The sequence below is a fragment of the Vombatus ursinus genome, unplaced genomic scaffold, assembly GCF_900497805.2.
Source record: "Vombatus ursinus unplaced genomic scaffold, bare-nosed wombat genome assembly UNPS02014778.1, whole genome shotgun sequence".
Lineage (NCBI taxonomy): Eukaryota > Metazoa > Chordata > Mammalia > Diprotodontia > Vombatidae > Vombatus > Vombatus ursinus.
The window spans coordinates 11,512,551-11,528,607 of NW_020954556.1; positions in this window are offsets into that span (position 1 = coordinate 11,512,551).

The following is a 16,057-nucleotide window of genomic DNA, read 5'->3' on the forward strand; positions in this document are numbered from 1 at the left end:
AGGGGATAGCACTTAAAGGTAGCTAGAAAGTGAGGAGGAACAGCTAGGTGGTGCCATAGTGCACAGAGTGCTGGACCTGGAGTTAGGAACTCCTCTTCCTGAGTTCAAATTTGGCCTCAGACACTGCCTAGCTGTGTGACCCTGTGTAAGTCGCCCAACCCTGTCAGTTTCCTCATCTGTAAAATGAGCTGGAGAAGGAAATGGCAAAACACTCCAGCATCTTTGACAAGAAAACCCTAAATGGAGTCACAAAGAGATGGACATGACTAAAAAATGACTGAACAAAAACATCAAGCTTCTAAATGAACCTCACTCTAGACAAATTGATCCACACCTTAACACTGGGTCATCTCAGCATCAATTTCCTCATATGTAAAATAATGGGTTATATTATATGATCTCAAAGGTCCCTATCTGATTTACATCTTAAGATTTTACTCACTGTTTTCCAAAGGATTTACATTCCCCCTCCTAAACATTTCTTCCAGAAATAGCCTCCCCCTTTCTTCTTTGTTCAATTAAATCCAAATTTCCACATTTCCATGTCCCACCTTCCTTAACCACTACATCTTCACTTATTTTTAATACCACTCATTTGGCACTCATTACATTCCAATTTAATTTAGTTCAATAAATATTTGTTAAATGCCTACTATTTGCAATGTACTAAATTTTTTTTTCAATTTGTTAACATTAGAATCTCAATTCATTAGAACATATAACATGATGAAAATAATGGAAACAATTAGAGAAAGGAGAGGGGCTGTAGAAGAAATCAAGTCAGAACATTTAAAAATGATTTTTTTTTTTTAACATGCGTTGGTATTATGGAGGTAAGTCAGAATCCAAAAGGAACTTACTACTGGGAGGGGTGAGATTAGTATAATATAAATAAAAATGATGAAATGTAGGAAACTTGGGAGGGAGAGAACACTGACAAACAGGGACATTGGGGAAGGGCTCATGAGGAATGTGGTACCTAAGCTGAAATTTAATGGAAGATAGGTATTCCAGGAGTTGGAGCCAAGAAGAGGATATATTCTAGACTCGCTGGACTGGCTTTGCAAAGGCAGGAAGATAAGAAATATAATGAGGAGTTCAGAGAGGAGCTAGCCAGTCAGTTTTGCAGAGGTCTAGAGTATGTGGATTAATATGAAATATTGGAAAAACAAGTGAAAATAAGATTGTGGAGGATTTTCAATGCAATACATTGATTTTTAGTTGTATTTTTCATTTGGGTGTCCTCTCCCCACCCCAACTAGACTTGAGGATGAGATGTTTTAATCTATCTTGGTGTATCCCTTATATGTGGGAAGTACTCAATAAATGTGTGGTGGTAATCAATCAATCAATGAGCATTCATTAGGCACCTGGTGTGGTGGAAAGAATGCTTAGATTTTGAGTCAAAGGACAGTAGTGGAATGGTGTGTGTAGGAGGAACTGCAGATTGGCTGCAAAATGGAGTGCATGGAGGGAAGCATTGTGTAGTAATCTTGGAAAGGCAAGCTGGAGCCAGAATATGAAAGGTTCTAAATATCAAACAGAGGGCTTTTTATTTGATCCTGGAGGAAACAGGGAGCCAATGGAACTTTTTAAAGAGAAGAGTGACATGTGTAGAGCTTAGCTTAAGAATATTACTTTGGCAGTTATATGGATGATTGATTAGAAAGGAGAGAGCTTTGAGGAAGGGAGGACAACCAGAAGGCTATTGTAATAAATCAGACAGATGATGCTGAGGACCTGTGCTGGGTGGTGGGAGCAGGGGGTGGAGTTAGCCAAGTGAATAGAGAAAAGAGGATAATGTGAGAGACAGAGTTTTGGTAGAAGAGGATAATGTGAAAGATAGAGCGGTGGTATAATTGACAAGACTTTGACTGGGTATGGGGAATGAGAATCAAGTATGGCTCTTAAGTTGCCAGGCTTGGAGAAAGAAAGGACAGAGGTACCCTCAACAGAAACAGAAAGAAGAAATTTTGGGGAGAAAGTTAAGTTCTGTCTTAGAAACATTAAATTTTAATGTCTGTGGAATATACATGTCAAAAAGTCCAAGAGTCAGTTGGTGATACAGGACTGGTGCTCCAGAGAGAGTATAGCTAGTTATATTGCTCTTGGAATCATGTTAACAGAAATTATAATTGAACTCATGTAAGCTAATGAGATCATTGGGAAAGGGAGTTATTGTTGTTCATCCTTCGTTCAAAGAAGACCGATGACATCATGAGGGTAATGTTTTGACTTGCCAGTGAATTGGATATGAGTGGGGCAGAACTGTACAAGGTCATCAGCCTCACTCTCTCCTCCAGAGTCATTGAAGTCCAGTGGCAAGACAAAGGTCAAGACAACTGGCCATGGCCAGGATGCAGTGGGTGATGTAGGCCTTTCTAAATTGAGGGCTTTCCCAGGTCTGTTTATCTGAGGCAACACCTATTCAATGACTAAGGGCTAAGTAACAGTTGAAAGAAAAGATGGCTCAATTTACCATCACAAAGATATCAATCTGGGAGGGGAAGACCCTCTGAGTTTCTGGCCCAATGGAAAACAATTGCTTTTTACACTCATTCCAAGCAAGCAAAAACTAAACAAGGAGCCACAGAGGCTTGGGTTGGGGGACATTATTGGCCAGAGTGATTTGGATTTTAAGTTGGAGTCCATTTAAACTCACTGGGCTTTTAAAAGCTTGTCTTGTTTCTCTTTTGGCCAACAATCCTAAGGGTCTTCTCCTCTGAGTTTGATTTTTTTTTTTTTATTAAAGGGGACATCCCTTGATTCACTTCTTAAAGAGGTCTATTCAGTGAATGAGTTGTCTCACTCAAAATAAGAACTTGAAAAGACCTTAGCTGAAAAGGGCCAAGGTCTGTCACTGCATCCTGGGCCAGTCTTTCTGATTGTTATCTGGCCACTGAATCCAGATGGCTCTGGAGAAGAAAGTGAGGCTGATCACAGTCAAATCAAAGTCAATTGCAAGTCATGTCATCATCTCCCTGATGTCATGGTATGTACTCTTTGAGAAAAAAGGACAAACCACACACAAGAATGGGAGCACATGGAGAAAAGTGGGTTCATGTCAGACTTTTGGGGTATACATAATTGAGGTCAATACATGGGATTATGATCTAGCAAAAGAGCCTGAAGATTGTCCAGACAGTAAGGAGTAAAACCAAAGTAGAATATCCTGAAAAGCCAATTTGAGTGCTTACAGTTCCCCTCCCCACCCCCCCAGGAATTCAGCTGTGATTATGAAGAGATAACAAATGAGAGACTGAGAAGAAAGTAGGGTCAAGCAAAGGGTCTTTTTTTGTTTGTTTGTCTTTTTATTCAAGGGTAAAGGTGACCTAGCCATGTTTATGATAATAAAGAATTGGACTACAGTCAATATTCTATGGATTATCTAGACTTTGTAAGTAGGTTTTAGCACCAATTTCCTGACTTATTAGAGTTTGCCTTCAATTCTATGGTCAACATTTGTTATTTTTGCTATTGTTTCAGCTTTTCTGATACTCAAAAAGCAAAAACAAAAATGCTGGGGTTTGTGTGAACATTGCAATGATTTCTGGAAACCCCCAAAATGGGTTAACAGTTGATGAGTGGGGTAAGAGATATGGAAATGCCCTTACTTTATGAGGATACTATGGCAGGGCTGAACCAAAGACACATGAACATTTCCCTAGAGCAAGGGCTCTTAATCTGGGGTCTGTGAACTTTAAAAAACAAAACAAAACATTTTTTTTAATGACTACATTTCAATCTAATTGGTTTCCTCCATAATTATATATTTCATTTTATACATTTAAAAACATTATTCTGAGAAGAGGCCAGTAGACATCACCAGACTGCCAAAGGGGTCCAGGCCACAAAAATGATCCAGAGGCTCTGCCCTGGACAAGTTAGGATTGCTACAGCTACTGTTCATCATTTACAAGGCTTTGACATAGAAGCTTTCATTCATTGCTTCGCCTTATGGTTCTCCATTGTCCCCAGTGATGGTGAAGGAATAATTTGAGCTCGTAGACTTAGTGTATTTTCATATATCTCCAAAGGACTAGGGTAAGATCCAGGTGTTTCCCAGAAACACACAGGAGCTTCAGTTATTCTTGACGAGAGCTTTATTTTTTCACGGTGGATTCAGGGACCCCAAGAATTTGAGGAAGGATTAGTATTTACTTAGCTAGATTGTAGGTTGGGGGAGCTCCAGGAGAGCTTGAATCCTGGTTATGGGCTCCTTAAAAATCCCAAATTCCTGTCTTGGAGAAGAAAATGACATTCCAACCCCTTCCCCACTATCCACCAATTCTTTTCTCATTTTGCACTTTCTCCCTCCCAATTCTTTTTTCAGCATCGTCCCCTCACCACATGGTCTCTGCTAGAATATTGCTATCACCTGTCCTACCTCTTAGCCAGCTTTTTTTCTGCAGTGAGTTCCCATCTGCCAAATGAATGGACTAAGGAAGGAAGGTTTTTTTTTTTCTTTTCCATTAAGGGGTGGTGTTGTAGACTAGCGTAGGTCACAAGGGTAACAAACAGTATGAGTATAAATGCGGGAGCAAACAGTGCAGGGAGGAGAGAAGAGAAGAGAAGGGGGCTGCATAGGAGAAGATGCCATTCTCCTGCCCAAGATGCTGCCCCTCAGAGAGCACAGGTGTTTTGTTCAGATGGGCGGAGAGTCTGCTTCAGCTGAAGCCCTTCTTTCATCACTGGGTATTAGAGTCCAAAGCGCTGCCTCGTTGCCTATGTACACAGTGCATTCCATATCCTGTCACTGCAATGACAGATTTGTCAGGCTCTGCGAATGAGTTGGCAGCTGGGCTATGTGGAGCAGAACTGGTCTTTCCATTGAGGGGGGCCTCCCCGCTCACATCCCCCCTTACCCCCTCCACCACACACCGCTTCTTTCTCCCAATCCCCCACCCACCTCTACTCTTCTCCCATACAAGCTTTTCCTATCAGGGAACTTTCTTCTCTTCTTCCTGTCCTTTCTCCACCCCTCACCTCTCCCCAGCAGCCTGCCTACTTCCAGCATCCCAAACCTGAGTGAACACTTCTTTCAGTAATGGGTTTTTTCCACCTGGTTGACTTGATGAAAGGTTTATGAGTTGACATTATGTGAAAAAAGAACAAAGTGTGTGTGTGTGTGTGTGTGTGTGTGTGTGTGTGTGTGTGTGTGTGACCACGTGCGCAGGCGCAGGATAGCTGGGGTTGCGGCAGCTAATGAAGAGCTGCTGAAAAGTTTATTACAAACTAGGAGACATTGGAAGCAACAAATCACTCATATGTCTGCTATTTAGCAATAAAAAACAGGGCGGATTTTCAGGAGAAATTGGACAGGCATGTCCCTCCCTCATCTCCTCACTGTCAGGGGCCTGTTTTTCTTTTGATTTAAGCCTAGGCTTTGTTGAGGTCCTTTTCTCTCTCACTCTTCTCTGTTCTTTCTTACTCCAAAGAGTAAATAAAAATCACAAGAAAAAAGAAGAATGAAATAAAAAGTTCTTAGCTGCCTGGTAGGTGGGACTTCCAGTGTTTTCTTGCCTATTGGGGGAAAGTTAGGAAATCCAACCCAGCAAGCAAGCTCCCCTTCAGCTTTTACAAATCCACTTTTTTGGCGGGGAAGGGGGTATGGGGATGTGGTGCATTCTCCCCCAAGCTTGTTAAAAGATGAGGCAAGGAAAGACCACTGGGTTCAGAGTCGGAGGACCTGACCTCAGCAAAGTTGTTGTGAGTTTCTAATAAGATAGTGCATGTAAAATGTTTTGTGAACTTAAAGGCACGATATTAATGCCAGTTTTAATTATTAGCTACTAAAGGCAGTTTTGCTTAGTGTCTAGAGAATCACTCTTGGATTTAGGAACACTATCACATGTACTGCTTGTAAAACCCTAAGTAATTAACTTCTCAGGGCTCCAGGCAATCATATAAGACTATGTGGCATTGGGCAAGTCATGTCCTTGAGTCTCAGTTTTCTCTATAAAATGAGGAGAATGGACTAGATTACAATAAAACTCCTTTCAGTTCTAGATTTTTTTTTAATGAATTTGAAGATATTTCTACTTTTTAAGCTGATAGCCTGTATCTGGTTTTGTCCGTTTCATCTGTTAGGATTGAAATAGGACTTGAATGTTCTTATAGGGTAGGAAGAAATGCTGAAGTTTTGGGAGCTTTGGAAAAGCCACCTGTTGTTTTTACTTGAGGTTTACCTAAGTTATATATCTACCCCAGCACCTGGCATAATGTTCAGTGTCCAGTGGGTGCTGACGAAATGCCTTTTGAATGACTAGATACGTACACCTATGGAATGAATGAGTGTTCTGGAAAAGAAAGGCTCAGGGATATAACCTGCTTCAGATGAAACTTCCTGTGAAGCATGACTAGAAGAATGGACCTAAATGTGTCTGCTGCTCTATTGCAAGTCAGACATTATTAGTCAGTCACCCTCAGAGGCAAGAAAATCACCTTATTTGTTTAACCAGACAACTGTACTCCATGAAGACATAGGAATTGTAAACCACCTTGGGTAAGCCAATGTGAGTATCTCTCAACAGGGTGGTCTGAGATGGGTTAGTACATTTTGAAGGAAAGTAAAATGGTGCATTGAAAAGAGACTGAATTAGGAGTCAGCAGACATGCTTTCAATTCTCAACTCTTCTACCAACTAGCTCTGTCACTTGGGGCCTGTCCCTTCACTCTGAGCCTCAGTTTCCTCATCTGTAAAGTGAAGAGGTTGGATTGGATGATTTCTAAGATCTCTTCCTGTTCTACAATTCTACAAATCTGTAACTGTCACTTGGAGCAAGCATTATAGTCTGGGTCCAAAGGTCCCTCCCCGGTACTATCCTCCATCCTTACATATTCTTATTTTGTCCCTTTTCTAGCTGTAATTCTTCCCTCTGGGATAGAACTAAGAGCAATGCATTGGAAGTTATAAGGAGGCAGGTTTCAGTTCAATGCAAAGAAAATGACTAGAGGAATGGATAGAGTCAAATGGAGTCAGGAAGACCTGAGTTCAAATCCTGCCTCATGCGTTTTCCCTGTGATGAACTTTAGGCAAATCTCTTAACTTGTCTCAACCTCAATTTCTTCATCTCTAAAATGGTAATAATAATACTACTTACCTCACAGGGTTATTGTGAGGATCAAAAAAGATTTCACATATCTATCTATCTATCTATCTAGCTATCTATCTATGTCTCAACTACTCTGCAATCTTTAAAGCTCTGTATACATGTGAACTTTCTGTGAACAGTGAGCATTGCTTCAAAGTAGAATGTCTTCCTCTAAAGGTAGTGAGTTCCTCATCAAAAGAGATGCTCAGACAAAGATGGTGTGATGACCACTTATCAGATTGTTTTGGTACATTACTGTTCACATAGGGGTTGGATAGATCTAATATTTTCCTACTCTGCATTTGTTTATGATTCTTTGATTCTATGAGAGCTAGAACATCTATTATAGTTAGTTAAGGAAAGAGTACAATTGTAAAGGGCAGAACTCTTCTTTGTCTCAGATATGACTGAAACTAACCATTCCCCCATATTTCTGAAAATAATAGCATACCTTGAAGAAGAAATTGTTCTTCTGGGCTTAGTCATTTCCTCAGTGGACACTTGCTATGGTTGGCAAGATCAGTTGTGAATGTGACAAAACTGCATAGAATTGTCCAGCTGGCCCCTGAGAAGCTGGAGGGGCAGCAAGATGTCAGGTGGGCAAAAGGAGAAAAAAGCATACCTATGCCCTTTCTGACCCTTTGCTGGCTGTTGCTCTATTAGCCTTGCTTTCCTGTCAGTGCTGTCTGCCCGTCATGTTGGGGGACAACCCCCCAGAAGAGCTGTATTGACTGCCCACCACACCATCCCCAGAGAAGGCTGGTGATTATCAGCATGACCAAATTGCCGAGCAAAGCTTTTTATGAAGCAACCAACCAACAAACAACAGACCCTCCTCCACCCCCAGGTCAAGCTGCTATGCTCAGCGCTACTCCCAGTCTCTGGGGTTCTGCTTACATGCTCACTCTCTCTCTGATGCATTTTGCAGCATAAGCTATTCTCCTGCTCCTTGAAGCAAAGCAAAAAAATTAAAACACAAGCTTGAAATTAGAGCTACCATAGCCCTGGGATTCAAAGAATCATGGAAACGTAGAATGACAGAGCTGGGAAGGCTAGTGTTGTTGGGAACATTAGTGATCACCTAATCTAAACCCCTCATTTCATAATGATTTGTTGGGAGACACATAGGTTGTTAGTGTCTGAGAGGGGTATTGTAACCCAGGTCTTCCTGATCCCAGGTCATGTGGTCCATCCATCACACCATAGTACTTTCCATATAGTAAGCTGAGCCTGGAGAGTCTGAGGAGCAGAGCTGGAATAAATTAGAGGGCTTAAAAATCAGGATTTTGTCTCAGACATCAAATTTTGGGGGTTGTTAGGAGGTGGCATACTTCTTACTCAGTCTCCTGACCAACCTATTTCTTTATCTGCTGCCCAGGTTGTTACTTCCCAAGAATCCATAATTCTCATGTGTGTTTCTTAGGATTCATCTTCTTGCTGGGGTGAACTCTACTCCCAACATGCCTCCTCATTAGGATGCCCATGCCAAGTGGTGGTCCCACTATTTTTGAGGGTTCGAGAGTAAGGATCAGGTATAAGGAAGCAATTAGGTGGTGCAGTGTATAGAGCACTAGGGCTGTCGTCAGGAGGACCTGACTTCAAATCCTGCCTCAGACTCAGGATTGGAGGCTGGATTTGACCATAGGTCTTCTAGACTCCAGGCCTGGCACTCTACCCACTGTACCACCCAGTTGCCTCTGCTGTTCTGTACTCTGTGGGACAAGCAGAAGAAGGAGTGGGGAGAGTCAAGTAGATCTCCAACTTCCTTCTGTCGTTATGCCAGGTTTGGCAACAGGAATCCTCAGCTATGTCATTGCTACCTTTAGATTCCTATTCCCTCCCAACTCCCCTAAAAATCAGGGAAATAAACTTGGCTTACCCGAGACTTACAATGCTTACCCTCGTAGAATGTTAGAGCCAAGGGATACCTCAGGAAGTTATCTCATCCAGCCCACTCATTTGAAATAGAAGGAAATACTACCAGAGAGGGGCAGTAATCTGTCCAAGGTCACACGATGAGTTGTAGCTTGGCCAAGGCTATAGAAGTTTAGATTCCCTAAAGTTTATTTTTCCTCCATATGTGTGTTACATTACCTGCCACTATCCCAAAGGGATATTGGGGTAACATTGTATCTGTCCACCACACTTTAAATTATGTCTATCGTTAGAATGTATGGGGGGTGTGTGGGCAGGATATGCACTACATACTTTCCCTGACCACTCAAGAAAAGGGTAATAACTTAGTATGGACAGCTTCCCTAACTTCCCCCAAATACTGGTTATGCAAAGATCATCATGAATAAAGATTAATGAATAAATCCTCTTATCTAAGCAAAACAGTAAAACAAAAGTTGGAATGTTATGCAGATTAGAATAGACCAAGTTGTCTGGGAGCAAAGACTCAGGTCCTCTGACCCTAATTCCAGCATCCTTTCAGCTATACTTCAGTGAAGGGCTCTATCGTACTATATGGAGGGAAGTCATTAAAACAGACTCGACTGTGTGCCTGGAAACAGTTTCCCTAAGGCCCTAATGCCTGTTCTTTAAGAATTTCTGATTCTTTAATTCAGCTTTCCAGGGTATGGTTGCTCCAGGTAGGGGAGAGAAGGAAGGTGACCAGGAAGATGCCAAGCATCCTTCAGATACTTGAAGGGATTGGGGGGAAGTGAATACAGGGAGAGACATTCCTTCACAAAACGCTGACAGGTTTCTGATTCCACAGCCCGATTTCAGGGACCAGGGCCCTGCTTTCCCTCTTCTACTTGACAGTATGTTTCATTCTCCTTCTTGCTGACTAACGTTAACAAATGAGGTCAATTGCTGCTCCCAGGGATCACCTTTCCTGTGAATAGGGGGGTGACAGTGAGAACAATGAGTTTCTTTGCCACCTGTAGAGTCTTCAGGGAGGATCTGTCATCCCCACTGTCTGTGTCAAAGGGGGTTTCAGGCTCAGAGTAACTGTAAGAATAAAAGAGAGGAGGAAAGCAAGTTCAAACTTGCTGACATGTCTCCAGTGAAACCTGCTGCCTTTTCTTCTGTGTTTCCAATGTTACAAACTTTGCTCTAGCCAAAGAGACTTTTAATTATTGAAATTATAGCAATTAGGGTTTTTCTTGGGCGTGGGGGGAGTAGTTCTACAGCATACACTTACTTCTATTCAAACATAGAAGACTATCTGTCTATAGAGACATGATGCCCACATATACTTCATTGCTCTCTTCACTTTCCCTTTTGATACTTTCTGGGCCAGAGGCAGACTCTTGACTCTTGGATGATCCGTCGTCACTAGTTGGAAGGCAACAAAAAGTGGCGGGGGCGGGGGGGTGGAGACGCTAACCGTCACATTTCCAGGGAAGCTGTTGTCCCATTAGCAGAATGCCCAAGTGGGGCAGTCAGCAGGGATTTCAGCCATCCCTCCATTTACCCCAAAACATTCTCCATGACCTAATATTATTAATGGTCTTTTGCCTTTCTCCAGGGCAGGACCTCAAAAACATATTTTGTGTTAGACAAGGAAGTCCTAGAGATTTGGCTGCCTCCAAGATTTTAGGGTGGAATCATGGGATTTTTGCAGTTAAAAAAGAATTTAGTGATCATCTAGTCCAATTTTTTTCATTTTACAGATGAGGGAACTGAGGCTCAGAGTGGAAAGTGCCCTAGATAACTCAGTGTAGGAATTTAGGACTCGCAGGAAATTTCAAGGTTATCTAATTCCTTTCATTTTACAGGTGATGAAACTGAGGTCCAGAGAAGGGAGGTAACTTGTCTTGAGCCACAGAGCTAGTAAGGGGTGCAGCCCAATCAGAATCTAGGTCTACTGACTATCAGTATAACTCTCTATCCACTATACCTCTGAATTGTGACCAAGACTTCAAGGGAAGGGTGAGATTTGTAGCTGCTGTGTGCTTCAACCAAAGACTTGAGTGGTAAAGTTCTTCGCTTTGGGTCCCGTTATTTGTCCAATGTTCATTAAAGTTCTTAGCTTTTAGGTATCTCACATTGCCTATCCACTGGTCATAAAACATTTTTTATTTAAAAAAAAACATCCTAGGGAATTGGAAAGGACACTATTCTTTCAATCAGAATACCTGGGATTCAGTCTTGCCATTGACTAGGTCTATGACCCTGGGCAAGCCAATTAATATCTTTGAGCCTGTTTCCTCATCAGTTAAATAGATATAATAATGCCAATAGTACCTAAAGTCCCTGATAAGGTTGTGAGGAAATCATTTTACAAAACCTGAAATCACTGTATAAATTATTATTATTGCTTTAGAATACATGTTAAGGATAAGGCAAGTGAAGGGCTGACCTTCTTCTACCTCCAGGCAGAACAACAAAATCCCAGAAAGTTGTATTAGAAATAATTTTTCAGATTTGACTACAAGAAGCTTTGAGACTCTTGGATAAAAGATACTACACATTATGCAAATGTGTATAGGATAATATAGAAGGGACACTTTCTGGGAAGAAGGAACAAGGGCTATTGGAAATAAAGATGACAGAAACAAAAGATATCAATAATATATATATTTTTTTTAATATGAAAGGGAGTAAGAAAGAGAGGAAAAGAGTTTTTCAAGACTAATTGGAAAAAAACTAACTCTCTGATCCAACATTAGCCTTTGGAACTTGTTCTTATAGCAATATGTTACAGTGGAAAATTTTAGATCTGAAAGAGTGAAAAAAGAGTGAGTATCTTGTACAACCTATATCTGAAAAATAATCCCCATTAAAACAAAGCCAACAAATAGTCATCCATTTACTGGGATCTGTATTGAGGCAGAGCCTATCTTCTTATAAGGCAATTCTTTCCACCTACAGGTAGCTTTAATTATTAGAAAGATTATCCTGGTGGCAACCCTATATTTTCCTGGGCTCATTTTTATTTTATTTTATTTTTTTTTGATTTTTATTATATGTTCCCCTTTAGATAACTCACAGTTTTTCTAGGTGTTAGTTTCCCCATCTATAAAATGGGGAGCTAAGGGTTTGACCAGAAGGTCCCTTCTAGTTCTTCATCTATGATCTAAATCAATGACCTTTATCATATAGATCTATTCAGATCATTTATCCTGATAAGTGCAGTTATTTTCATTTTATTAGTTAAATAATTGTTCAGATTTGTCTTTCACTGGTAGAGTATCACCTCCTTCTTCTCAGAGACGAAGGTATTCTCATGGTATCCTTGAGTTTATAGACACTATTTGACTATTTGATGTCTGGGTATATTGGCTTGAATTTTATTTTTTCTTTTTCTTTTTTTAAATTTAACTTTTAATTTGTGAAATAAACAAGCATTTCCATAACAAAGTAGAATAATAAAAGGATGATTATATGTGAAACTGCAAATCTATTATGTACAATTTACTATTCCTTTTAAATATATAATAAATTTATTTTTCCCAAAACAATCCATTTATTTTAATCTTATTGAAAACAACAGCATGGGCCTGAAAACCAGTAAACAGAGTCTCCATCCTCATCTGGTCACTAACGTGCTATATTACTATAGGTAAATTACTTTGATTCTCTGAAATTTGGTTTTCTCTCTCTGTGTCTCTCTGTGTCTCTCTGTGTCTCTCTCTCTTCTCTCTCTCTCTCTCTCTCTCTCTCTCTCTCTCTCTCTCTCTCTCTCTCTCTCGGCTAGGCAATGGGGTTAAGTGACTTGCCCAGAGTCACACAGCTTGTAAGTGTTATGTGTATGAGGTCATTTGGAACTCAGGTCCTCCTAACTCCAGGGCCAGTGCTCTATCCTGGGTTATGTCATCTTGAAAATAATAAGGTTGGACTCTTTATAGAGATAGTGTGGACTAGCAGGTACAGAACAGGCTTCAAGGTGATAAAGATCTAGGAGCCAGTCCTGCTTCTGACCCAGAAAGACCATGTGACTCTGGACAAGGGACTGTCAGGGCTTTGGGCTACTTTCCAAGACTATGAGTTTCAGAAAAGGTGCTGATTTGCATTATTAGAGGGAGTTTCCTCACCTGGGAGTTCCTTGTATCGGTGAAATCACAGGTCTGGTCCCTATCCCCAGACACTTTATGCCTCTAAGTCATCTTTCATCTCTACCATTCTATGATTCTGTAATTCTTTGATCCTATCCAGTACAACCTTCTCAATATACAGATTAAAAAACTGGTACCCTGAAGAACTGAAGCTCGTGACCACTTATTTAATTGGTAGTAGACCCTGCATAAGTGAAATATATTATTATAGGGAAAGCTAGCCTTCCAAAGGCCAGTTAGGTGGTGCAGTGGATAGAACACCCCTCCTGAAGTCATGAAGATTCATCTTCCTGAGTTCAAATCCAGCCTCAGATAGTTACTAGCTGTGTGATCCTGGGCAAGTCACTTAATCCTGTTTGTCTCAGTTTCTCACCTATAAAATGAACTGGAGAAGGAAATGACAAACCACTCCAGTATCTTTGCTAAGAAAACCTCAAAAAGAGTTGGGAAGAGTCTGAAATGACTCCAAACAACAACAACGAAATCATTCCAACGGCACCATAGTTTGAGTGAGGGATATTTCTTTGGTCTGTAACTCAGCGTCATATATCACTTTATATGTGCAGAGATACAGTCTGGGTTTAGGGTAGAGCCAGTGTAAAGAGATGGTTGATATTTACCCAGGAAGTCATTTTTAAGGAAAGACCCAGGCCTGTCATCCTCCACTGCTTTCCCATTTTGCTTCTGACTCTCTGGACATCACCATCATGTCTCAGCTGGAAGTTCTCTCAGCTGGTGCAACCTTCTTATCCTGGGACATCTCTCCACCCCTGCCTCCATCTCCTTCCATTGGTGAGTTTCTCCCAGAACCTCCATTTTGAGGAAGGTGCTATGCTTATCATCCTGCATTGCACTCCCAGCTTTGCTTGCTCTCCCCATTTTGTCACCATGCCCCCTTACGGCATCTTCTATGCCTTTGCCCCACATTTTCTTTGCTTGTTATATATTATTTTCCCTCATTAAAATGTAAACTCCCTGAGGGCAGGGACTTTTTTTTTTGCTTGTATTTCTATCCCTGACACATAGTAAACACTTAGAAATGATTGCTGATTTGTCGACTACTTGTAGTCACTGCTTAACGCAGTGTAGCTGTTTGCTTCTTTTTGGCATAGGCACAATTCTTACTCCTAAGACACCTTCTTGGAGAGATGGACCTTCAAGTCTTGGCCTGGCCAAGCTTGGCGATGGCATTATAACATTTACATTTTTAAATGAACTAGATTTAGATTCAGAAGACTCACATTTGGGGACTGGTGCTATCATTTCCTAGCTGGGTGACATCGGGAACGGGGTGACTTTCCTCATTGGTTTCTTCATTGGAGGCTAAGTTAGCACAGGGCTCTCTGAAGAACTTTGGAATCAAAGTGAGATCTGAGAGACACTGGCACAGGACGGCCCATCACGGCACGTCTGCTGCGCTCTATGAACAACGCAGAATGGCCGTAGCTCAAAAGAAACATGAGATGTCCAAATTTAGAGACAATTCTAACCAAATGTTCACGTGGACCATTTGTGCCCAACCTGTGGTAGAACATTCTGAGCTCCTATTGGCCTGATCAGCCACAGCTGAACACACTATACTTTGACCCCAACATAGTGATGTCAATTTGGTCCTCTTTGAGTATGAAGGACAACAACCAACCAGCCAGCCAGCCTCAGGTCTTCTGGTTCTGACTATGGTACTTTTTCTACCATATGATGACTAATATGCATTTATTTAGTAAACATTTGTTAAACACCTACTATTTATAGTGCACTGAAGATACAAAGACAAAAAATGGACCATCTCTCCCCTCGGGGAGTTTAAATTCTTCAAAGGGAAAACATCGTGTATGCAGATATGTAAAAACAAAATATATACAAAGAATATATTTAGAAATTTGGGGGTGGGGGCAGGTAGGTGGTGCAGTGGATAAAGTTCTGGCCTTGGAGTCAGGAGGAACTGAGTTCAAATCCAGCCTCAGACACTTGACACCTACTAGATGTGTGACTCTGGGCAAGTCACTTACCCTCAATCACCTCACCAAAAAGACCCCCCACAAAAAAAAATTGGGGAGTGGGTGGGCATTAATAATGAGAATAGCTAGCATTTGTAGAATGCTTTAAAGTTTGCAAAACACTTTAGAAATATTATCTTATTTTATCCTTATAGTGATGCTGGGAGATAGATGCCGTTATTATTCACATTTTACAGTTGTAGAAACAGACTTACAGAGACTAAGTGATTTGCTTGATTTGAACTTGTTCTTGTTGGCTTGGGGTGCAGTATTCTATCTATTGCAGCTCCCAGTTGACTCCTCCAGTAGTTAAGAGTCTAGTTCAGGAATGAGGAACCTACGGCCTGGAGGCCACATGTGGCCCTCTAGGTCCTCAAGTGCGACCCTTTGACTGAATCCAAACTTCCCTAAACGGCCTCACTGGCCTGGAGGCCACAGTTCCACCCCTGAAGTTAGTACATTTTCTCTGCTTATCTAGCCATATGCAGTAGAATTGCAGAGTCATGAATCGCATATGACATAAATGTATGATTAATACTGGGCTCTATTTGCAGATGAAGTGGGAGAGATAACCATGGAACTCAAACATTTCCTTAATAAGCAGGTGGATGACCTTGGTGGCAGTGGGTGCCAGGGAAAGAAATGAATCATCTTGGTCAACAGAGGTGACATCATGCTTTTGGAAAGGGAGGCACCATGCTAAAGGCTTTACCATTATCTCACTTGGTCCTTACAACAACCCTTGGAAATAGGTGCTATTATTATCCTCATTTTGTAGTTGAGGGACCTGAAGTCGATAGAGATTAAGTGATTTGTCCAGGGTCACACAGCTAATAAGAGTCTGAAGTGGGATTTGAACTCAGATCTTGACTCTAGCTGATTGCATGCTGTGCACTATGGTGCCACCTAGTTGCCTCTGGAACACTTCCCATTGGGATTCTCCTGTGCACATGTTGAG